The 26,046-nt window shown below is 42.6% G+C and overlaps 1 long non-coding RNA gene and 1 other non-coding gene across 3 annotated transcripts in view; one reads left to right on the top strand and one right to left on the bottom strand.

Annotated features, from left to right (window-relative positions):
* The window catches only part of LOC105471362 (uncharacterized), a 70,349-nt gene that overhangs the window by 28,000 nt on the left and 16,303 nt on the right, over positions 1-26,046 (bottom strand). The window lies entirely within an intron of this gene.
* Positions 23,373-23,477, top strand: LOC112424873 (small nucleolar RNA SNORD46). Its single transcript, XR_003015811.1, has one exon. It is a non-coding gene; the product is annotated as a small nucleolar RNA SNORD46 (small nucleolar RNA).

Below are 26,046 nucleotides of genomic sequence, written 5' to 3'. Positions count from 1 at the left end.
TGCATTTGGTCTTTGTCTCCAGTTCCTAGCACACAGCTTCTAAAACCCTTGGGGTTTTCAGAGTGTTAGGAGTATCTTTTGTTGTTTGTAGGAGTCCCCTGTCAACCACATCGGAGTTGACGCAAGATGGAGCCCCTAGATAGCTTCAGGATGGTTCTGGTCACCAGAAAGAACAAACATGTGATCAGAGGGTGGGAACTTTCAGCCCCATCCCCACCCCACCCTGACCTCCAGGATGGGAGGGGGTCTGGAGACAAGGTTCTAAAAACTCTTGAATGATGAGATCCTGGGAGCTTCCAGGTTGGTGAACACACTGGTGTGTTGAGGAAATGGCACTTAGAGGACTCAGGGGCTCTGCCCACCACTCCCACCATGGAAATCACTTCCATTTGATTGTTCGTGACTGCTATCCTTTATAATAAACTAGAAATAGTAAGTAAAGCACTTTCCCGAGTTCTGTGAGCCATTCTGGGGCAAAGGAAGGGGGCATTGCAGAAACCCCAGAATTTACAGTTGGCCAGGCAGAAGTGTGGGTAGCCCAGCCATCTCCTTTGTAGGTAGTGGGGGCAGTTTTGTGGGACTGAGGCCTTAAACCTGTGGAGTCCAGTGCAATCTTTCAGTAGTTACTGTCAAAATTGAATTGAATGGTTGTACACACAATTGGTGCCGGAAAATCAGAGACTTGGTATTGGAAACCCCACATATATTTGATGTCAGAGGTGATGTCAGAAAAAAAAAAGATGAAAAAAATCTATCACAGTTTCAAAATTACCAGAATGTATATCTTTGACCTAGAAACTCCACTTCTAGGAATTATCTTACTGACACACTTAGCAGCATGCAAAATGATATAAATACAACTTTATACATTTTGGCATTGCTTATAGCAGTAAAAGAATGGAAACAGCCAAATTGTCATCTGTATGGGAACTAGTTAAAGTATTGAACATATGTACAATGGAATTCTATATAGCTATAAAAAAAATTGAAGAAGCTCTATATTGACATGGAAAGATTTGAGACACACTGTTAATTGGGGGAGAAAAGCAAGACGAAGAACAATGTTTATAGTATGCCATATCTTATGTTAGATGAAAGAGAGGGATGGGCACGGTGGCTCATGCCTGTAATCCCAGCACTTTGGGAGGCCAAGGCAGGAGGATCACTTGAGCCTAGGAGTTCAAGACCAGCCTGGGCAACATAGGGAGACCCCATCTCTACAAGATAGATAGATAGATAGATAGATAGATAGATAGATAGATAGATAGATAGATAGATAAGGCAGGGATGATGGTGTATGCCTGTTGTCCTAGCTATCCAGGAGGCTAAGGTGGGAAGATCACTTGAGTCCAAGAGGTCAAAGCTGCAGGAAGCCAGGTTTGCACCACTGCACTCCAGCCTGGGTGACAGAGCAAGGCCCCATCTCAAAAAAGAAAAAGAAAGAGGGATAAAGAATTTAGACTTGTGTTAGCTTTTACTTACATTTCTTAAATCTCTGAAGGGTAAGAAACTAACACCAGTGGTGGCTGCTTGAGTAGGGAGAGGAGCAGGTGAGGCACGGGGAGGGAAGGACATTTTGTACTGATGTGTGACCCACACAGATGTAATAGCTACCCAAGAAAAATAAATACCTATATACTCACAGCAGGCAAACTTAGAAGGGACTTTATAGATCCTATTCCACCCTCTTCCCACTATAAAGATGTGGAAATGGTGGCCCCAAAGGCTCCCTGGGTCAACCAGCTCTCAGATCTGGTACAGGATTGCCACCAGAATTCAAGGCCCACAGCCCCCAGTTCAGTGCTCTTTCAAACATACCCCTAGACTATGCCCCTACCTAGGGCAGAGCACAGCAAGATGTGGGCAATATCTTTGGATCACTAGTCCCTAACAGAGCACATGCCCCCTCTTTGTGAAAAGTTTTCTGAATGATCATCGTGTTGCACTTTCTGTGAGACTTGAACCTCTGGCTAAGCTAATTAATTAATTAATCAAAGTGATGGCGATTTACATTCCCCAACCGTGATCGTCACATTTTCCTGGAGGCCACGAATGGTAGGATCACAGGTCCTTCAGCTGAGGAAACATGTCTAGTGAGGAGCCCTTTACCACCTATCAAGTGAAATGCCATTAGACAATTTCCTGCATTTCACCTTCTTGCAGAATCAACCTATGTACAGAAGAAGAAAGGGAAGAAACTGATTAGGCGGATACAGCCAATGTTTAACATACTTAACATAGCAACTCAGGAGAAGAGAAATTATTTATTTGTACAAACATTGGCCAACAAAACCACTGCCCATGGGGCATGGCCTTTGAATTGTGTAGGCTGCAGTGGCAATTTGGTGGGTTGCATCTTGCATCATGCCCACCCTTTTTCTTGGTCAAACTTAGCAATTTAACTCCAAACATTCTTACAAGATGGCTGGCAGATGTGCCTTTCAAAACCTGGGATGTGAAGCAAATGAGTATCATCCTCTAATTGCCTGCTACCCCGCCCAGACAGACACGGCACTCACACCGGCCAGGGGCGAAACCTCAGAACCCTCCAGAACATAACTGTTCATCATCCATAATGTGCGACAAGCCAGGATGCGTCTAAACAGGCCAGGAGAGTTCCGAGGGGGACAAGCTAAGTAAGACAATAAACACGTTGTAAGGCAGATTGAGTGAGGCCATCAATGATGGATGAATGTTTGGTAAATCAAAGAGATCTAAGTTTTACGAGGACAGCCCCATTGGAGAACTTTTGGTCACAAATTAGAGGCATGCTTGGGTCCTCAGACACGCAGAGTTGACTGCTGCAAAGACAGCAAGAGCGATCAAAGCAGCCAGAGGGAGAACGGGTAAGTGAGATGAATGGAGATCAAATCCCATTATAACCAATTCTATTACAAAGAAAATTTCACCTTAACAAAAATATACCCAAGCCCCAGGCATTGGCCCATAATAATCATATATTGTTCAAATAAGCCGGTGCTAAGCATGCTGTTCTTCAGTTCTTCTCTAACAGTCCCTAGCTATCACAACACTCCAGCTCACACATCCCCATTTCCCGCATGATGAATTACTGGCAGGGTGTGACAATACCTGCATTCTTTTCCAACCCCCTGACTGTGGGAGGCGACTTTTGAAATGCCCTCTTGGAGGGTGATGTTCTGAAAAACTTTAAGGAATTGGTCTTTATAAGAATCTTTACCTCATCTCATAGTTTCCATCAAATTAGCTGCCTAGCTCCAGGATCATCAGGAAGATAATTTAAAATGTTAGATAAACACCTCCATAGATGCAGGAAAACACGGGGGGCGGGGGGTTACAAAGATATAAACCCTGGTTATTTGCTTACATTTGAACCCAATCTTTTATTTACTTTTTAATTTCTATTAACTTTTTCACACACAGTTTTTTATTTTTATGGGCTTAAATATAAGATTATTCCTTCTTTTTCTGTTTTAATTTTATTATACGTATTTAAAGTATATAACATGATGTTTTAACACACATATAGAGAATGAAATATTAATAGTTACTATAGTGCATTAAAATATCCATTTTCCCACAAATTTGCCCAATTTTTTTTTATATAGTAAGAGCACCTAAAAATCTACTCTTCTGGGAAAAAAATCTTGAAAGCATAACAATGTGTATCACAGCTTCGCTTTTAACAGGAAAAGACTTGGAAACAACACACATGTTTATCAACAGAATACATAAATAATGATCCAATGGAAAAATGCATAGTTGTCAAAATTAAGGAACCTAGGGCTTACATGTATCAACATGGATCCATTGTACAAAAAAAAAGTTTCAGGCAGATATATGCAGTATGATACCTTTATATAAACTTAAAAGTACACGAAATAAGATATTAAGGACATATGTGGCCAGATGCTGTGGCTCCGTGGGATTACAGTAGCCTGTAAACCCAGCTACTTGGAGGCCAAGGCCAGAGGACTACTTGAGGCCAGGAGTTCAAGCGTAGCCTGGGCAACATAGCAAGACCCTATCTCTACAAAAATATTTAAAAATTAGCCAGGTGTGGTGGCTCATGCCTGTAGTCCCAGCTACTCTGGAGACTGAGGATGGAGGATCGCTTGATCCCAGGAGTTTAAGGTTGCAGTGAGCTGTGATCCTACCACTGCATTCCTGCCTGGGCGACCAAGCAAGATCCTGTCTCTTTAAAAAAAAAAAAAAAAAAAAAAAAAGTATAGATATTAAACGTATAAATACATGATGCATGGAAATGAAAACATCAAAGTTAGAACACTTGTTTCATCTTGGGACAAGATAACCATGATGGGTTTCAACCATACTTACATATTTTGTTTCTTAAACTGATAGGAAGATGCATAGTATTGATACAGGAGTGCTGGGAAAGGAAGGGCATGGTCCCTTTAAGTGAAAGGAAGAAGGGAGGGGAAGTGCTGGGTAGAGGAGGGCGTGGTCCATGGTTAGGGCTCTACCTTACGGACCCAGGTGAGGACAGGCTCTTCTGACTTTTCCCAAAACGTTGCATTTCCCAAGACTACCCTGGCTCTCCACGCCCCCATCCTGGGCCTATAAAAACCTGAGACCCTAGCAAAGCAGAGACGGAAGCTGCTGGATGGTGAGAGGAACACATCGGCGGAAGAAGACAAGCAGCCGGACATTGAGGGGAGCATGCTAGCAGAAGAGCACGCCAACAGACGGAACCCGCACTCTGACTGATCTCAACTGGCGGGACAAGGCAGAGTTTGGCCGGAGCAATCGGAGGAAAGCCGGGGCCCCGAGTGGCCCAACTCCAGGGAAAAACCATCTCCCTTCTGGCTGCCCCATGGGCGGAGAGCTACTTCACTTAATAAAACTTTGCATTCATTCTCCAAGCCCACATGTGATCCGATCCTTCCGCTACACCAAGGCAAGAATCCAGGATACAGAAAGCCCTCTGTCCTTGCAACAAGGTAGAGGGTCTAACTGAGCTGGTTAACACAAGCCTCCTATAGACGGCAAACGAAAAGAGCACACAGTAACACACGCCCACTGGGGTTTCAGGAGCTGTAAACATTCACCCCTGGACACTGCCGTGGGGTCACGCCCTTCGAGGGGGCCAAGGGAACCTTTCCCGTGTCAGTATTCATTAAATAGTCTTTGGATTTTTTTTTAATATCTAAAATATTTCCCAATTTAAAACAAAAAGGAGTCAGTGACCAAGAAAATTTGGAATACAAAATTTCACATTTGCATTCCTGGCCCCTGTAAACTAATGTGTCCAGCCCACGTTAACCACCTCTGCCCCTCATCTCAGTAGCTGGTCTTATCCTGAGCTGTACGTGTCTTGTCTCCCATTAACCAATAATGTAGCTGATAGTCCTGTGACTCTGGTCTTGAGAGTAGGCCAGGGGCTCTACTGAAAACAAGTTCATGGAAGTCCTTTATTTCCCCTGCATGAGATTGCTAGTTTATCAGCTATGTACTAGCAATTTTTAATTATGATTATTATCAATGTATGTTCAGAAAATAAGTTTCTTAAATGTCTTTTCATGATGACTAAAGTAATACGTAGTCATTATATAGAATTTGGAAAATAAGTGTCAAGAACAAAATGAAAATCACTTGTATTACCACCATCCAGAGGCACTGTAAACCAATATGTATATTTATAACACCAGAATCCCACTGAAACATAATTATATATCTTTATTGTTTTCACTTGGCGTTTCCTTTGACAGCATAATTTTATTAGCAGAATAATATTTCATCTCAGGGATGAATCAGAATTAATCAACCATCTCCACACTGTTGAACATAAAAAGTCTATATTTTCTCTAAAAAATACATTCAACACAGTATTTGTAGTTAAAAAACAAACACTTCCACTCAGATTTCAGATTCATATAATTGTGATTAAATTGCAAGATCACCAGGTACAACAGGTTTGGGAATAAACAGAGTAGATTCTTAGAAGGCAAGAAACTCTATGAAGCCTTTAGTGCATTCCTGGCGTCTATCAGAGCGTGTCACTGAAGGAACTGGGAGCTTGGTAATTGAAAGTCAGTTAAGAGAGTAGAATCGCAGAATCCAAAAGGTGTGTTATATATGTTTATTTGACAGATAATTACCCAATTCCCCTTCAGAAGTTCATAACTTACATATGAAACATCAACCTATGAAAAGGATAGTTTCTCTGCATCCTGACCACACAGAACATTGCATTTTTATCAGACTGACAAAAAGTTTGCTGATCTATAAGACCAAAACACTGGTATCTCATTTTTGTTTTGATTTGCATTTAATTATTAGGAAAACTGAGCCTACTTCCATGCTTCTTTGGCTGTTCATATTTCTTTTTATGTTACTTCCCCATGCATTCATTGACCTAAGTATGTTTCAGAAATGCTTCACTCTTCTGGCCGGGCATGGTGGCTCATGCCTGTAATCCCAGCATTTCAGGAGGCCAAGACGGGTGAATCACCGAGGTCAGGAGTTTGAGACCAGCCTGGCCAACATGGTGAAACCCGGTCTCTACTAAAAATACAAAAATTAGCTGGGCGTGATGGCGCACACCTGTAATCCCAGCTACCTTGAGGCTGAGGCATGAGAATCATTTGAACCGGGGAGGCAGAGGTTGCAGTGAGCCGAGATCACGCCACTGCACTCCTGGGTGACAGAGCAAGACTCCATCTCAAAATATGTATATATATTCTTCACTCTTCTGATCTCTCTCAGTGGTAGCCCTCCCAAGTCTTAAACCTTTATGACTTTTTCCTGTTTCTTTTGTCATCTTCATGGATATGGGGAGGGAGGAGAGAGAAAACCTGTGTATCTAGTCTGCCATCAATTTTTCGCAGACTTTTAGAATCCATAGACTTACACAACTTAAAAATGGGAATTGTCAGTTCTTTGTTTTGCTAAGTTAGGACAATTAAGGAGGAAAATCTCCCACCATCCACTTTGACCATTATTTATTTAAAAAGGAGAGAGGAGGTGCAGATGGGTGAGTGGTGTGAGGGGATAGGACATTTGAATATATCTACAAGAAAAGCAAGAGCACAATTTCCAAGCTAAGGATGGCCCATCGAAAGGACAGCTGCTAACCTTACACCAGGGTTTTTACTGAGAAGGACAAAAGCTTTGCCACCTGTCTCATGGCACCTCTCTATGGACTGGCATTTGGGAACCTCTGCCCCAGGAACCCACACTGTCCACTTCTCTTCCTGGAATTGCCCCTCCCACCACCACGAGCACCCTCAGCCTTGGCTGCTAAGCATCCTTGAACACTTTCACTACCAGGGAAAATTTGTGGTTGATACAAGAAACCAGGTCAGATAGCTCCGAGGTCTAAAATAGACTACAGGAAGGTCAAAAGCCTTGTCCAGTGAGGGGATTCACACGGTACCATGCAGAGAGTTAGAACGAGGCCCATCCATCTCCACTCAAACCATTCCTGCTGCCACCTGTGATCTTAACCCCGCTGTTAAGTCTAGGATGGCTACAACACTTCTGCTGATCCCCACTGTCAGTCCATCCCACACTGCCCCTACAAGAATCTTGCTACCTTGACCCTTTTGCCCTGTGCTGAAAGCCTTCACTGCCATCCCCTTTTCCCTCCCCCCACCACACACCCCTCCTTACCCTTGACCCAAACTATTCTTCCAGACTAATCTTCCATAAGATGCTTTCTGGGGGAGTATTGCTTTTACTGCCCAGCATAATTTATATACTTTACATTGTATCATTTAGCAATTCTTAGATGCCTGGCACCATCCTAAGCACTTTTCACATGTTTCATTATCACCCTCCCCTTCTTTTTGCAACAGACCCTAGAGGTGGCCTCATGACCCTCCCTCAGGCATCCTGCTCTCTCTCCTGGAAACCTGCATGTTCAGAGACATACAGGGATACCGGGGCCTGGGGCAGGGCCTGGAAGAGGACGTTCATGAGCAGCTGCTGCTGGGAGTCACCAGTGCTTCCCTGCCCTGGCAGAAACCCCTGTGTTCTTCCAATCAATCCTCCTGGGACTGAAGCCACTTGGTGCTATTGCTTATCATCCCCAAATCCCCAACTCACATGTGTGCACACCTGGGAACCTGCCCCAGTCCTGCCTCCCATGGCTACTCTTTCCATCTTTAATGCCCTTCCCTGACCACCACGCCCAGTCTCTTAGCCATCCCAAGGCGTGGTTCAGAGGCTGCCCGCTCTTTAAAGCTTCCCTGGGTACTTCAGCAGAAATTGGTCTCTCCCTTCTCTGATATTCCCAGCACCTTCTCGCCTCCAGCCGTAAGCACCCTCGTATTTCTTTGTGCACATGTCTTCCTGGAACCTGAGGTCAGGATACTGGTCTATACCTTTGATCACTCATTATTTCCTACGCATTGTAAGTGCTCAATAAATATCTGTTAAGAAATGAATGGGAAAAGAGTCACTCCCAGGCAGCAAAATTCTTTTGAGGAGTTGTCTATGGCAAGGCATTCACTAAACAGAGCTATTCAAAGATGTCATGAATACAGGAAGCCTCCTATCACTGAGGCACTCACAAACAGGCTTGTTGGGAATGCCAGGCTGGTGACTGACATCTCAGATGGAGCCTGGGGAGGGCAAGGCAGGGGGTGGTGGTGGGGCCTAGGAGTGGATGAAATCGCTTCTAACTATTTCATTCTATGGAAAGCATCTGGGACTTTGAAAGTCCATATGGATGCAGGATCCCCAGAACGCTCACTTGACTCATGTAGCCTTTGTTTGAACATGTGATCCGATCTTCTTTCTTGGTTTTCAGGTTTTAATTAAAAAGGAATGGTGCCAGAAATGGCACTGTCAGCCCTGACTCATCTATCCTCCTGGAGTTAATCAGGACTGACCTCCCAAAGGGATGAGGTTTGGGGTGGAACGTTCTAGACAGCCATCAACTTAGAGCAGTATTTCCCAAAAAGCTGCTTCTCAGAGGTCTATCAGAAGTCTTGTAAATAAATAAATAAATAGAGGTTGAGGTTGAGGGGAGGGGTCTCCATGATCAAATAAGTTTAGGAAATGTTGCATATTATACTCCCCTTTTAGATGTTAGCAGTATACATTTAGCAGTAAAAGACTCTAAGAAACCTTGAAATGTAGACATCTGTTTGATTTCATCCAACCCAGCATATTTTCCAGGCTGGTTTTGTCACGAGACACTTCTTTCGGAAGGCGGGTTTAAGAAACACTAACCCTGACAAGTAATAACCAGGAAAGCCACAACTTAGGACTAGGGCTCAACACCTGAGTGTCCCAGGTCAGTGGGTTTAGCCTCTCAGGGTAGACAGAATGCCCATAAATATTTGTCCCTGAAACTCAATGATTTGGGGGATCATCCCAGCCCTGAACTGGGGCTGATGCAGGTTCACACCCTGTGCCTTGCATGATATCAGTAAGCACCCTGGATAGCTTGGAAGCAGTCAGAAATCTACAATTAACCAGAGGGATGGCAGTGTGGAGGGAAACACAAAATGTCCACTTTTCTACTTTTCTTTCATCTCTTTTCCCATTTGCACTCTCATTTCTAGTTTCCTTTCACAACCTGTTACATATGTATCTGCTAGACATCCAGAAAGTCACTCCCAGAGTCTCCCTCTCCCCACCACCTCTCCAGATCAGCAGAAACATTAGGAGACCAAGAAAACATTACAAAGTCCTTGTTGATTGCGTCCACATTATCTTATAACTTTCAGTAGAATTTTGGGTCCTCACGGAAACTAACTTTAAGATGATCCAGTTTAACCTGCTTCCTCTCTGAGGTCCAGAGGGGTAACATGGCTTGCCCAAGGTCACACAACTAGTGAGTGCAAGAGCAAGACTCCAACTGAAGTCTCCTGTCTCCAAGAATGGTGTTATTTCTACTCACTGCAGCAGTCTGTTCATTATGTAAATCCCCAGAGCATCAGCTTGAGTCCCCAAAAAAGATCAAATCATGATTTATGTCACTTCTAAGTTTACAGAGGATTACATTCAGAATTCTCTTCCCTGTGAGGTCAGAGCCATGCTTCCCATCACAGACTGGGATGGTACCCAACCCAGCACAGTTGTGCATGCAGAATGACAGCCTCCACATTTAGACAATGACTCATCCCTTCGAATGTCACTGGGCTTGGAACAACTTGAAAGAGAGGGAAGGAAGGATAGAGATGTCGAAATCTTGGTGGTGTGCTGATGGAGACACACTCCTGCGAATGAAAATCAAAAATGAATGTTTCTGCTCCCTCCCTCACTGGCTGATACCCAATTAAAACTTTGATACCAATAAAACTTTGAGAGCCAGGCATTGCTTTAATAAGGAAAAGACTGAGTTATACATGCAGGAAAATGTCTACAAACATCCTAATCTTGATTGCTTTCTGGGCAACGCTAATTTGTGAAAATCAGTGAGAAATGCACGTGGGAGATAAAGACAAGTTAGTGGTCCACATTGATGAATAGAACTTTGCTGTTTATGCCTGCTGCAAACCTGGGAAATAATCTCCAGTCACTGCCCTCCAAAAGCTAACAATGTAATGAAAAGCCAGAATGAAGACCTGGCAGAAACACACAAGTATATGGTATTTAATTTAAAGAGAACATCATATTCTGGTGTTGGAGAAAAACATCAAGGACGATCCAGGTCAGATGGGGTTAATCAAAGAGGACTTTGTGAAGAGGTATGAGGTTTGTGCCATGAGATTTGGAAGGAAGGAAGGGCCAGATGGCAAGAAGGCTAGGAAGCAGATGCCCAAAGCAGGTGAATGGCTTGCACATATGCCCAGAAGAGGGGAAATGGTGATGACAGCAAGTCCTCACATCAGGAAGAGAAGGCTGTTTATATTCACATATTTCTCTACACTCCTCAAAGCAAGTTACCCCATTCAACATGGACAATGACTTCAGGAAAGAGGTAAGAAAGGGATCAAGTTCATTTTACAGAGAGAGAAACAGTTTAATAAGATAAAGCTTGCCTTAGGGCTTATAGCCAAGAGATGATAGAGCTAAATCTTGAACCTAGGTCTTTGAACTCCAACTATAGAGCATTTGGGGGGTTCCTTTAACAATCCTCTTAATCATAAACAAAAACATAGACAAATTCATATCTTTTAAAATATCCTAATGAGGTACAGGTATGGGATGAGGGAATATGCCGTATACTTTCCAAGGTTATAATTACCTTGTTATTTATAAATAGTTATAAATTTGACCTGTTCAATTTGTTAGTCAAGAGTCATGGAAAATAAATTAATGGAGTCAAGATCACAGTTTCAACATCTCAGGAAGAATGGTTGAGAACATAGCTGTGCCATTGATCTCTTAGCTCACCAAAGTACACCAGTCTGCAAAAGCTTGAGGTGACGGGGTAGCAAATAGAGGCCTTGATATTAGAAAATGAATCTCTCAAATGCACAAATCTCCAAAAATGGAAAAATATCTCCAAATACCTACTTAACAATGAAGTGCACAAAATCTTTACACATGCAAAAACTGGGATATTATTGTTAACTTGAAGTTAAACTGGGCTGGGTACTTACTCTTTTCCCTCTGCAGCCTGAATTCAGAAACTTCCAGCTGGAATGCAGCCATGTCTTTGCACAAAATCATCCGCTCTTAAAGAGTGTCAGATTCAAAATTGCTTAACTTTTATCCCTAATTAAAAAGGCCAGAAGAATGCTTGGTAAATACGTTGGGTCTAATTAAGTCTGATTGCCTTGCAAAATGGAAGCAATGTATTCGACTTTTTACATTTTGAAATTCCAAGGTTATCTATGCTCTTAATTGGCCACAAATGATAACCTCTGTATGTGGAATTCATTGGTTCAAGAGCACACGAACCACAGGATCAACCGAATTCTCAGGTACTGTGAAAGAGGCTGTGCCTTCTGCCATCACTTTGTCTCTCTGCAACACTATGATCCTCTACCCCCACACACATGAAGAAGTCCCGGGATCCCTTCTCTTCTCATTGACATTTTCTCCCTTGTCAGTGGTTCTCCTACTTGGCTGTACATTAGAATCACTAGGGAGCTTTAAAAATACTCATGGCTGGGTGCCACCCCCAGAGGTATTGATTTCATTGATTTGGAGAATGGCCTGGTGTTGGAATGTTTTAAAGCTTTTAATAGGCAGCTAAGCTTGAGAATGACTGCAATTCAGTGATCTTGTCCAGTGCCTAGGTTTTAAATCTATCCACAGGCTATGACTCCCAAATTTAATCTTCTGTTTGAACTCTCCCCTGAGTTCCAGAATTATTCATTCAAACTGCTTACTTGACATGTTCACTGGGTATCTAAAATGCTTCACAAACTTCCAAAGTTGAAAATACAACTCTTGATTTCTCCCGGCTTCCAATATGTTTCTCTTCCAATATGTTTCGCTCCCATGGTAGTAAGTAGCTCAAACCAAAAACCCAGAAGCCATCCTTGACTCCTCCCTTTTCCTCATATTCCACAACAAATTCATGAGTAAAGTCTTGTTTGTTCTACAACCAAAGTAGATTTCATATTCATTATGGTAGGCAGCCTCAAGATGGCCCCCAAAGAGCCCCGCTTCCTGATATCCATATGTAGTCCCCTCCCACATTGTACAAGGGTTTGAATTGCATGACCAATAACATGTGGCCAAGTTGACGGCATCTCACTTAGAGATTAGATTATGAAAAGATTGCTCACGTGGCAGGGAATGAAAGCCTCTGGCCAATAGCCAGCAAGGAAATGAGCCTTCTAACAATCACACAAGTGAGCTTGGAAGTGAATTCTTCAGTCCAGTTTAACCTTGAGATGGTTGCAGCCCCAGCAAATGATTCAATTCAACATCATAAGAGACAGTGATTCAGAAACACCCAGTTAAGTTGCTCCTAAACTTTTAGTCCTCAGAAACTGTGAGATACAAGTGTTTATTGTTTTAAGCTGCTAAATTTGGGGGTAATTAGTTACACAACAACAGATAATGAATTCATCTACATTTTTGTATCTCATGATTACCATTTACCTCAATCTACCTCTTTTCTTATCTGCACTCCTGCAGTAGCCTTCTAACCTGTCTCCCTTTCCCACTTCTGCTCTTCAAGAATTTGTCATCCACATTTGTATTTTTTAAATAAAATTAGTTCACATCCCTCACCCGTTTAATACCCTTCAATGGTTTCCCAGTTGACTCAGAATAAAAACCAGTGCCCCCCAAATAGTCTTTCACAACCTAATTCCAATCTACATATCGAACTTATTCTCATTCCTCTTTTCTCATTTCTTATCATGATCCAGCTATATTGGCCCTTCATTTTACACCAAGACTCTTGATTTCTTTATTGTTAGAGGGGCTAGGAGAAAGAGGAAAATTCTAACAACAGGGGAACAGGATCCTGGTAACACTGCTCACTACGAAAATGACTTTCAGCCACATCTCTGAATGTGTTCGTTGGGCTTGAAGGCAAAGTAGTGTGGTGTGGAATAAGAATAGGTGCTTTTGCTTCTGGCAATATGTTGAACTAAATGAGGAGAGAGTACCTTCCCAGTATAGAACATCAAAATACTGGCTAAAACATAAAACATATTTTTAGATCATGGCCGAGTTAGCAGGAGAATAAGGAAAACAATCAGAGGAAATAAATATAAGGAAATAAAATTAAATGGGGATAAGTAAGCTACAGAAGCATTTTCCTTTAGGAAATCCTTGGATTTCCTAATGGCCTAGAAACATATATGACACATAAGAGACACATATGAGACTGGAGAAAAATCCTAGGACCTGAGTAGAATGGGACTTTTATTAGCAGGAATGCCCATGAAATGACACCTTAGCGGCCCTACAAAAAAGGATTTTTCTGACTCAGCCTTGGCCCTTAGAGTAGGAACTGGCAGGGAGAAAAACATCTTACCTAATGTTTCCTACCACAAGCTAATATTTGTAAGTCTTCGAGGCTGGAATTCATACTACCTGTGGGTCCAGAAGGTAAAAATAAAAAACTCCAAACTTAGTTTAAAGTGTTCCCAGATAGATAGTGCTCTAAGCATCTAGCAAAAATGACACAAATCCTCTCTGGAGGAATGAACCCTCAACTTAGACCTCTTGTAATTTTTACAAATAAAGTGCAAATCCCTACATGCATGGGAACAAGCCAACATGAATAAGAATCGCAGAAACAATAAATTGCAGAATCAGACCCATAGAGCCTACAAGTATTGAATTATCAGATAAAGAATTTTAAATAAGTTTCATATAGTTAAAGAAATAAAAGGGAATTTATAATATTACAAAGGAGCAAGAGATTATCAAAGTCAAACCAAATAGTTTTAAGAACCAACTATAACTCCTTAAAGTGAAATCATAATAAATTAAATTCAAAACTCATTGGATGGGTTAAACAGCACATTAGACACAGCAAAAGTGTATCTGGCAAACTGGAAGATATAGCTGGAAAATTACCCAGAATGCATCAGGGAGAAAAAGGTGAAAAATACAAATAAGGGATAAAAAGACAGGAAAGAAAGAATGAGAAAATGCAACACAAGTATAATTGGGGTCCCAGAAGATGCAAATAGAGAGAAAAAGGAAGAAGAAATATTTGAAAAAATAATGGCTTCGAATTTTTCAGAGTTGATGTCTGTATTAGATTGTTCTCATGCTGCTAATAAAAACATACCCAGGACTGAGTAATTTATAAAGAAAAGAGGTTTAACTGACTCACAGTTCTACATGGCTGGGGAGGCCTTACAATCATGGTGGAAAGCAAAGGGGAAGCAAGACACATCTTACATGGTAGAAGGTAAGTGAGAATCTGTGCAGGAAAACTTCCATTTATAAAACCATCAGTTCTTGTGAGACTTATTCACTACCACAAGAACAGTATGGGGGAAACCACTCCCACGATTCATTTATCTCCACCTGCCCCGCCCTTAACGTGGGGATCATTATGATTCAAGGTGAGATTTGGGTGGGGACACAGCCAAATCTATCAACACTGCTTCTCAGTTTCAGGGAATCCAACCAATCCCAAGCAAAACACATCATAATAAAATTGTAGAAAACCAAAGTCAAAAAGAAGATCTTAGAAACAGTCAGGGAGTTTTTTAAAGAAGAGAGGAAAGCACTAGTCAAGGAATCAAGATTACAAAGATTAGACTGACAGCTGACCTCCACAGCAACAATGAAAGCTAGAAAGTAGTAAAATGGCATCTTCAAAATGCTAAGAGAAAATCACTGTCAGCCGGACATGATGGCTCACGCCGGTAATCCCAGCACTTTGGAAGGCTGAGGCGGAAAGATCATGAGGTCAGGAGATGGAGACCATCCTGGCTAACACGGTGAAACCCTGTCTCTACTAAAAATACAAAAAAAAATTACCCAAGGGGTGGTGGCATGTGTCTGTATTCCCAGTTACTGGGGAGGCTGAGGCAGGAGAATAGCTTGAACCCAGGAGGCGGAGGTTATAGTGAGCTGAGATAACGCCATTGCACTCCAGCATGGGTGACAGAGCGAGAGTCTCTCTCAAAAAAGAAAGAAAGAAAGAAAGAAAGAAAGAAAGAAAGAAAGAAAGAAAGAAAGAAAGAGAGAGAGAGAGAGAGAGAGAGAGAGAGAGAGAGAAAGAAAGAAAGAAAGAAAGAAAGAAAGAAAGAAAGAAAGAAAGAAAGAAAGAAAGAAAGAAAGAAAGAAAAAAAGAATATCACTGCCAACTGAGAATTGTATTAAATATATGCATGGAAACTATATTTCAAGAAAAAAGGAAAAATGAAGCTATTCTCAGACATACAAAAAGTTCATTACAACAATCCTCCACTAAAGGAATATCTGAACTAAAATATGTACCTTAGGAAGAGGAAAAATGATACTAGAAAAAAATGGTGAAATATAAGAATGACCATTAAGCAATAAAAATAGTAAATGTGTGAAAATAAAAAGAAATATGACTACATAAAGTATAACATGCATATCTGATTTGTGGAATTACAATCAAGCTAAGCATTGAAAAACAAAAAAAAATGAAATATTTTACTAATGAAGTTCACTTTCTAGCTGGGGAAATTGACAATCATCAATTGAGGAAATTAAAAAAAGAAAAGAAAAAAACAGATCATCTAAACGGTAACAAAGAATTAAATTCTTTGCTACACAAAGAATTTAAATAGGATGATGTGAGAGCCAAAGACTTGGGAGCCATATTGGGCTTGGTGATCAGGGAAGATTTCTCTGAGCAGGTGACATTCAAGCTGAGATCTGAATCACAGGAGGGAGCCAACCACGTAGTTGTGGAAAACAGCATTCCAGGCAGAGAGAAGAGTTAACACAAAAGCCCCCTCTCTGTCTGAATCAACATCTCTGAGTTTCAGTTTCTTCAGTTATAAAATGAGGATAACAGTTTCCTCATACTGTAAAAACCAACTTGGATGAGCTTTTGTATATGAAGTACTTTCAAATTTTTTAATTGTAATGCAGATGGTAATGTTATGGAGACAGCCTTGCTTCCTGCAAGGAATATACCATGGACCAGCCAGAGCAAGACTTAAGTTCTAGGTCTGACAATTTTTGTATAAACATACTGAGATCCAGTGTCCTCATTTGTTAAATGGGAATGATGCAGTTGTCATAAAGATTAAAGGGTGAAACATTCATACAGAGCTTGGAACGCTGCCTGGCACACAGTAGAGCTCATTAGGAATTAGTTTATTTCCCTTTCTTCTGCTAAAATATTATCTCTTCTGTAAAGATGTTAGTGACTGCCTCTATTTTCCATACTCCGACTCCATCTAGAAGTTCTCTCTCTTCTCCGCTCTCCCACTGCACTTTACCTACAAGTCTCTCTCAGTAACTCCTTCCCTCACCCCCATTTTTCTCAGTGGTCTGTAAAAGTCATAAGTTCACAGACCTTATTCTAGCCATCTTTTATTCTCCATAGTAGGTAACCCAGTGTCTCACACAACATAGGTATTTAATAAAATGCTTAAATGAGTGGGAGAATGAACACATGAATTCAAGTTGGGATATCTCTACTACCAGGGAACCAACTATTCCGCAAGGTAGCTAATTGCATGGCTATAGTTGCTTAAAAGTTCTCTCTCATATTGAATTGAAATATCTCAATGGTAGATTTTACACTAATGGTTCCCACTGAATCACATCTGTGGAATCCATAACCTTCTGTTGTCTGCAACCTTGACCAAGGGCTTGCCCATACAACTCATTTTAGCTAACGGAACAAACATGATGCAAGCAGAGGCTAGATAAGTCCTGTTTTGGGGGCTTACACTCTTGGCTCACAGCCATCACCATTCAAAGAAGCCCAAATTTTCCTCCTTGAGGATGAAAGGCCTCATGGTTCAAGGGACTCAACTGAGCCCAGAGCCTTGCCAATCACAATGGGAGTGTAGTCATGTCAGCCCAGGCAAAACAAAACCAGCAGAAGTACCACCTAGCCAACCTACAAAATTGTGACACTCCATTTCCAGGGTAGTTTGTCACCCAGAAATAGATAACTGAAACACTTCTCCCTTACCTTCTATACTCAATTTGTAAAAGCAAGTATGAGCTCTCTTCCATGTGACAAGCTTCAAATGGCTGAAGACAGATCTCTCCCTCCTGGGTCTTCTCCAAGCTGAACACCTTTCATTCTTCAATAGATTTTTACTATTGGAAAATTTCTCCAAAGGTGCTCTGGTTTACCCTTCTCTTTTATAAGCATAGGGCTCAGCATAGTAACATACTCATCATGTTCTAGCAGGGTGACCCTTAGGGACACTGTAATTCCACTGCTCCAGATGCTCTGCTTCTTCCAGGAGCCAAAGCCAGGGTCCACGTGACCTTTCTGACATCCTTGTTGTGCAATTGTTCATATTGCATGAAGGGCCATAAATCCCAGGCCTTTTCTCATGAACTCTGTGAAGTCACATCTTTCAAATCCTGCACATAAAAACTTTACCATTTAAACCTACATGTGGGGCTAAGTGCGATGGTACGCCTATAATCCCAACACTTTGGGAGGCCATGGCAGAAGAATTGCTTGAGCCTAGGAGTTCAAGACAAGCCCTGGCAACATAGAGAGACCTCATTTCTACAAAAAAATTAAAAAATTAGCCACGCATGGTGGCATGTGCCTGTGGTCCCTGCTACTCAGGAAGCTGAGGTGGGAAAATGACTTGAGCCTGGGAGATGCAGGTTGCAGTGAGCCATGGTCACGCCACTGCATTCCAGCCTGGGCAATAGTATGAGACTCTGCCTCAAAACAAACAAACAAGCAAACAAACAAACATGTGGGTTCCCACTAAACTGATCATAATCGTTAGGAACTTTCTAAGCCAAAATTCTAAATATAGCAATGTTTTCTCCTAACTTTCCTCATCACACTTTTCTAGCAAAATCTGTTAATTCCAGCTGTTGCCACTTTTATTCCATTGTCTCCTAGCCCACCATATTAGTGTCCTCAGTCTGCCATAAAAAGTACAGGCTGGGCGGCTTAAACAGCAGACATTTATTGTCTCACAGTTCTGAAGGTTGCCAAGTTCAGGTCATGGTGCCAGCACATTCAATTTCTGGTGAGGGCTCTCCTCCCGGCTTGCAGACAGCCACCTTCTCTCTGTATCTTCACATGGCCTTTCCTTCACCTGTGTAGGCAGCAGTGGGAGCAGCACGCAAAGCCCTCATCTCCAAATACCATCACGTGGAAGTCAGGGCTTCAATCCATAAATTCTGGGGGATACAATTTTCAATCCATAATACCCACTATAATCAGGCTTTCAATTGGGCCACTCAACTGAAACTGCCATCAATGACCTCCCGTGATGACATGACAGAATGACAGAGTTGGTCATTCCCTCCTCCTGGGTATGCTTTCTTTCATTGTCTTCAGAGGAAGCCCCCTCTCGGTTTCCTCCTGTTCCATTGGCCATTCCTTCTCACTTTTTGCTGGATCCTTGGACTTCTTCCCTTCTTTACCTACCCCCACTCTCTAAAGTCATCTGAACAGTTCCCAACATGATTTCTCAAGTCCCAACTTCTCCCCAGAATTTCAGACTCATAGATACAATTGCCTACTAACTATCTTCATAGCACAATGGATGGCCTCATTTAAACCTATTTAAATAGAACTCTTGGTTTTCCACCCCTCCCCAGACTACTCCCCATCTCAATAAATAACGGCTCTAGTCCCAATGTTCCTGATTGCTTAGTCCAGAATTCTTAGAATTACTGACTCCCCTCTCCATTCCATAACAGATTCTTGCAACTCTACCTGTGAAGTATCATCGGAATCCTACTATTTTCACCACCTCTATCACTCAGCTAGTCTAAACCACCACAGTCGTAATCTAGATTATTAGAATAACTGCCTAACTGTTCTTCCAGCTTTTGCCCTTGACCCTCACAGTAGCCTCCTCTGCAGGTGGCAACCAGAGTCATCACATGAGACACAGTCAATCACACCTCTCATCTGCTCAAAATCGGCCAGTGGCATCCTATGTCACTCAGAGTAAAATCCCAAATCATGACCATGGCCAGAACGCTCTGCACGATCTGGCCTTAGCTGTCTCCCTGCCCTTGCCTCCCCACATTCTTGCCCTCACTCACTCCACCCCAGTCACACGTGGCTTCCTTGCTGCTGCACAAATATTCTCAGCATACTCCTGCCTCAGAGACTTTGCATCTGCTGCTCTCATTGCCCAAAAACACCCGTCTCCTGAATCTCAGCAAATGCTCCCCTTCATTTTATACAGGTCTCCTCTCACAGACCACCTTCTTGGAGAGGCCACCTTTCTGCAGTCAGGATGGTTCTCCGTAACACTTACCCCTCCAGAACATGGGTCTGTCTCCCCACTAGCATACAAGCTTTCCATGAGAACAGGAGGGCTTTGTTTCCTTCCCTGCTGCATGCCCAGTGGTGGAACCAAGCCCAGCTCAGCCTAGGTGTTCAACATTAGTTGAATAAATAAGTTCATTATCCCTCTCAGCCTTGGCCCATCTGCAAACTGGTCATGCATATCAATGATATGTGTCCAAGAAACTGATGTTTTTACATGGTCAAAAGATACAATAAAAAATAAGCTCTGTGGAGGAGCAGTGGCAAACATAGCCTTAAAGATGAATAATCCTAGGTGCAGACAGTGGAGCACCCTGAATGACCAGCCAGAATCTGAATTTTTTCCCTCACAGACAACAGCCATTAAAGCTTTCTGTGTGTAAAATGATAGGAACTGTCTCATAAATAACTTTCATTGGGAGCATTTTTAAAAAATATTACTTAGATCGATTTGGAAACAACTTGACATTTTCTTTTTTCATTAATTGGCTTTTCGAACATGTTGACAAGTATGGTTCATTTTGAATGGTCCTAAGTAATTCTCTGGACCAGGGCCGGGACCACCAGGTTACTTGCAAACAAATGCACGTGGCCGTGAATAAATAGATTTATGCATCTGGATCTTCTGACCATGTTTCACACCCATAGCACATGAATTTCTTATGTAACACCTGTGCACAACTATATATAGTATACACAGAATCTTGTTTTCATATCATACGTATAGGCTCTTGCCAGAACTTTCTTCCAAGCAAGGGAGTCTGAGAAAAAAGCCGAAGGAACAGAATGGAAGAAGACGAACCAAGCTGGCATCAGCTCGGCCACACACACACCAAACTGTGATGAACTCACATGTGTACAAATACCCTGGCCCAACAGCTGCTGGCATTGACAGCTCCGTGGCAGCAGAGTGGCTGAGAGAATAGAAATCTTTTTTATTTCTAACAGGCTTGTAGTTGAAGAGTAAAGGGAGCAGTTGAGGCCATTCTGAGGATTTGTTCATGAATTTCAAGTGGATTACAGTTCCCCCCAGCCATTGCAGACAGCACCAGACAGGGTCTGCAAGGGGCTTCAGAGAAAAACGCCGAGAGCCTGCCCTGCACAGGAGACCTGGAGACCCCAGTGCTCAGGAACTGAAACCAAAATCGTTTCCTTACTGTAGCTAGGAAGTGTTGTTTACATGTAGTTTTTGCCTAATTAAATTGTACCTGTCTTTGCCTCTAATTTTCTTACCTCCTTTCCAAAGCATCAGCTAATCTTTTATCTCACGATTCAATCTCACTCTCTCTCCCTCCTCTCCCTCTCTCCACACACCCTCTTTCTTCCCCCTCTTCCCTTCCCTTCTCTCAACTCCCTCCCACTTTCTCTCTCTCTCCTTCAGCTCCCTGGCTTCTCTGGGTGAGTCCCACGCTGACCTCCCCTCCCCTCGTTTATCCATAGCTTATGCGGGAGCACAGATCTCTCTGCCCCCTCCAGCAATTTCTTCCGATGCTACTGATGCATAGTTAAACACGTGACTTACCATGTAAACAGTTTCTACCGAGGCTAACTACTCTGTTGACGTTCAGGCTTCAACAGCTGAGAAACCTTATGAATACTTACACACAAATAATGCACATCAGTGCTGACAAACATACTGAGGGGCCCAGAGGAAGGGAGCAGGTGGGCTTCGAGTTGGGCCTTGTAGACAGACTGCGAGGCACAGAGAAGCTGTTTCTTGGCTGCAGCATGCTTACATGTGCTATATGGTGTCTTGGCGCTGGGTCCCCCCTCTGGAAGCCGTAGTGAGGCTGCGGGCTGCAGGAGGATTTCTGGGAATGCACTCAGATCCCCATGTAACTCCCAACATTTGTTCCCCTCCCATCCGAAAAGACCTCTAGGAGCAGCACGAGGCCAGAGGGGGCAGGCAACGGGTCTGGAGCCTGCACATTTCAGGGGTTGCCATAGCAACCCCCTTCCCACACATCCCCCTGCCTCCTCACCAAATGTTTGTCTCAGAGGCACTTCCCAGGGATGAAGGTAAGCCCTCGGACCCTGCCTGGCCCCAGAATCCTGCCTACCATCCCTGCCCACACTAGTCCGGGCACAGCCAGGGCCTGCTGAGAGGAAGGAGAGTAAAAAGCTTCGGTTCCAGGCAGAGCTCATGAAATCAACTGTGATTTCCCCAGCTTCGCTGGCCTGAGCAATCTAAGTGGCACTGGGGAAAGGTCATGACGTGAGGAATCTGATTTCAGGAATCTGGAAGGAACAGGAAGAGATTAAACCTACACATTTCCAACCTCTGCATTTTACAGATAAAGAAACTGAGGCCCAGAAAAAAGAAGTAGGGGCAGAACATGAACAAAAACTTATTTGTCCAAGTCTATTTTGGTTCTTAACTTTAAATATTTTTTTTTAAATCTCAGTTACAGACTTTTTGTAAACTAAGGGGAATAGACTTAACTAGCTTTTTGGAGAGTATTGGAGATATGAATGCTAAATAGTTGCTAAAAGGACACCTGAACAGAGACTGTCCTTGATCTCTTCCTAGGCCAAAATTTAGGCTTCTAGGGGACCATTCGGGTTTTTTGTTTGTTTGTTTTAATTCCAGGTCACTTTTATTTTAGAGCCTATGTGAATTGAGAAAACTAATTTTCTTGCCATCGGTGTATCTTTAAAATCACTGGTCAAGGAATAATAATCCTTTTACATGGGCAAAATATATGTTTTATTTATTCACACATTTCAGGGTGAAAACATTATTTTTCTAATTTCAACCCTTGGGCCCAAATATAACTTCCCTGAGAATGAATCATCTGTGACATTAAAGGTGATGAATGGATGGCAGAAATTTGCCCCCTTCCCTGTCCAATCATGGGACAACTGAACTACAGAACTTATCTTCCTAGAAGAAGGCATTTTCCCAAGTGGAATACAAGTTATGGGGGCATGAGAGGAGTCTTCAGGTTCACAGATGCAGCATTTTCCATGCCGTGTTCTTCCCCACTCGTAAAAGTTTGATTTTTAGCATCTGGCATTAAAAAAAAATCAATCCTGCCTAATGACATCTCTCATTCCTAATCTTTCTTTCCTTTCTTTGGTGAAAATCTTTGTGGAGTCTCAGTTCACATTTTTCATTAGCATTTCTTCTGAGTTTCCTTAGATTTTACAAGTGGTTAAGCAATTAGTATACTTCTTAAAACTTTAAGCAAATAAATGCTGACAATAACACAATGTGTAGTTACTACCACGGTGACAATGAAGCCAACTATATCATTTTCATTGGCTCATGGGAAGTGTGCACAATCAGTGTCTACAATGAGCCTGTGAAAACTTAGAGCTTACATTTCACAATATGAAAAGCACTTTCCAAACATTTGCTCATTGTACCATAATCTTCTCAAGATTGGCTACACCGAGCAACTCAAACAGGTCTGTGTCTCAGTCATATTTAGCCTCAGTCCTTACCAGTGCCTGGTACCTCACAAATGTCTTCCAGACTTTGTTAAGGGAATGGTGGCTTTCCCTGAACCATTCAGCAGAGATTCAAATTTACAGGTTACAAAGTAGCTGCTAAGTGTCAGAGTGAGACACAATGCCAAGGCTATGGCTACTGGCAGATCATGACCTTGCTTTGAAAAGGGGGTACTGGAGTGATGAAAAATGTATCTTCAGGTGTGGCTGTGGCCACCTTGGCCACCTGTGTGTCACTTGCCCATGCAAGGACTTGTCATAGTTACACTGACTGTTAAAAAGAAACAAAGGAAGAAAAAGGGAGGTGGGGTCAACATTGGGAGCTCTTTGGGGGTAGGAACAGTAGAAAAAATAGAATCTGTGGTTGCTTTAAAAAAAAATTTTGTGCCATTGTGGCTTCTCCATGGATGGCTCTTTAATTTTCATGTATTAACTGTGTAATATAATCCTCCTTGTGGAACCCCATATCTTTTTTTTATTTTTTTGGAGACAGGGTCTTACCTGTCACCCAAGCTAGAATGCAGTGGTGTGATCCCATCTCGCTGCTGCCTTGACTTCTTGGGTTCAAGCGATCCTCCTACCTCAACCCCTCAAGTAGCTGGAACTACAGGCACATGTCACCACACCTGGCTAATTTGTGTAATTTTTTTGTCCAGACAGGGTTTTGTCACGTTGCCCAGGCTGGTCTCAAACTCCTGAGCCCAAGTAATCTGCCAGCCTCAGCCTCCCAAAGAGGCAGTCCCGTATCTTCTTTTTAGCTATGTATTTTATAAATGTCTAGACTGTACAACTTTCATGTGTATTTTTAAAGTTTGATGATGTGAGGGTCATTATCCATGGTAAATGGCCTATTTTGGTACCTCCGGTGCAGTTTTATAATTCTGCTGATTATGATAGCATCTTATGTTGAGTCAACCATAATAAAGATAGTTGCAGGGGGAAAAAGAGAGTCACAAAGAGTTGAAGTCTCCCTGTTGTGAAATCTTCAGGATCATCTACAAGATACAGCATGGTACCATGAGAAGATGAAGCCATAGCCGCCTCAGACCCTCGGCACTGCAGATTCCTAATGCTGCCAGCTTTGCGTTGTTGCTGTGGGCATTAAATGAAAGAGTGTGATGGTGGATTTAATATGTCAACCTGTCTAGGTTATGGTGCCCAGCTGTTTGGTCAAACACCACTCTGAATGTTGCTGTGAATTTTTATGATTTTTAAATAATTTTATACATGTGATTAAATTTAATTCAGTAGACTTTGACCAAAAACAGATCACCCTCCATGATGTGGGGGAGCCCCCTCCAATCAGTTGAAGGCCTTAGTAGCAAAGACTGAGGTTTCTTGAAGAAGGAGAAATTTTGCATCAAGGATGCAACAAAATTGGGCCAGGCACAGTGGCTCATGCCTGTAATCCCAGCACTTCAGAGGCTGAGACGGGAAGATTGCTGGAGGCCAGGAGATCAGCTGGGGCAACATAGCAAGACCTCGTCTCTACAAAAATTAAAAAAAAAAAATTAGTTGTATGTGAGTGCCTGTGGTCCCAGCTATTAGGGAGGCTGAGGCAGAAGGACCTCTTGAGCCTGGGAGGTCTAGGCTGCAGTGAGCCATGATTGCGCCACTACGCTCCAGCCTGGGTGACAGAGCAAGATCCTGGCTCAAGGAAAAAAAAAATGCAACAAAATTATGTTTGTTTATTTGGAAAACCCTGATTATTCCATTAAGTCAAGTCCCAGCATGCCTTTGGCAGAGAAGGTACCCAATTGTACATTCTCTTCCATAATCCTACTTGACTCTATCCCCATAGCCCCATCAACTATATGGGCGCCCACATTCAAGGCACCAAATAAGGAGACCCACAATATCATTAACCTCCCCAAGGTCATGACCAGTTTGCAGCAATATTAGGATCAAAATCCTAGGCTTCTGACTCATCTTCTGTTCCTTCTCTGACTCCCTGTTACCAACCCATCTTTCCACCCCTATTCCACCCAGATGCTGTGCCCATTTCAACAGGGAAATCAGTCCCCCCTCAAACAAGAACCTACTGTGGTCATCATAACTTGCATATTTCACTTAGGATTTCTCTTCATCCTGGCAGCAGTGAGTTCTTCCACCAGAGCCCAGCTTGCTCAGGTAGTTACCACACTGGAAGCTCCCAAGGCCCATCACATGGGGAGCTTCTGTGATGCCTGCTGCTAAAAGTCTGTGTCCCAAGCACTGTTTCCTAGATTCTCATGTTCAATCTAGTTTCTCTGTCCATGGTCAGTTAGCTCCATCAGATAAGCCAGCATTAAAAAGGCGTTCAGGTGGTAAATGATTCTACCCACCTGTGTAATTGAAGAAACAGGCATCTCAGTCATTCGCAAGATCACCTTCAATTCTGACGCCAACTGCAAGGGTTGAGGGGTTCTCAAGACTACCCATAGGTTTGATAGTTTACTAGACAGACTCATGGAACTCACTAAAAGCTGTTATGCTCACAGTTATGGTTTATTACAGCTACAGGATACAGATTAAAATTAGCCAAGGGAAGATGCCATAAGGCAGATTCCAGGAGAATTCCACACTGGAGGCTCCAATCACCCTCTCCCCATGGAGTCACGCACGGTGTTAACTGTTCCAAGCAACAGTATGTGACATACGTATGGGGTACTACCAACCTCACCTGAGCCTTGGCGTCCAGAGTTTTTATTGGGGCTCCATGGTTGACCTCCTATGTGGCTGATTTTTAGTCTCTAACCCCTCCAAAGGTCAAGTGGATACCAGCTGGCCCAAAGCCCCCAGCATAAGTCACATTGTCCAGTGTGGCCAAGGTGACAGATGTCCAGTGTGGCCAGGTAACAAAGACA

The sequence above is a fragment of the Macaca nemestrina genome, chromosome 4 (assembly GCF_043159975.1).
Source record: "Macaca nemestrina isolate mMacNem1 chromosome 4, mMacNem.hap1, whole genome shotgun sequence".
NCBI lineage: Eukaryota > Metazoa > Chordata > Mammalia > Primates > Cercopithecidae > Macaca > Macaca nemestrina.
The sequence above is the reverse complement of the archived record's forward strand: the minus strand, read 5'-3'. Positions and strand labels throughout refer to the sequence as shown.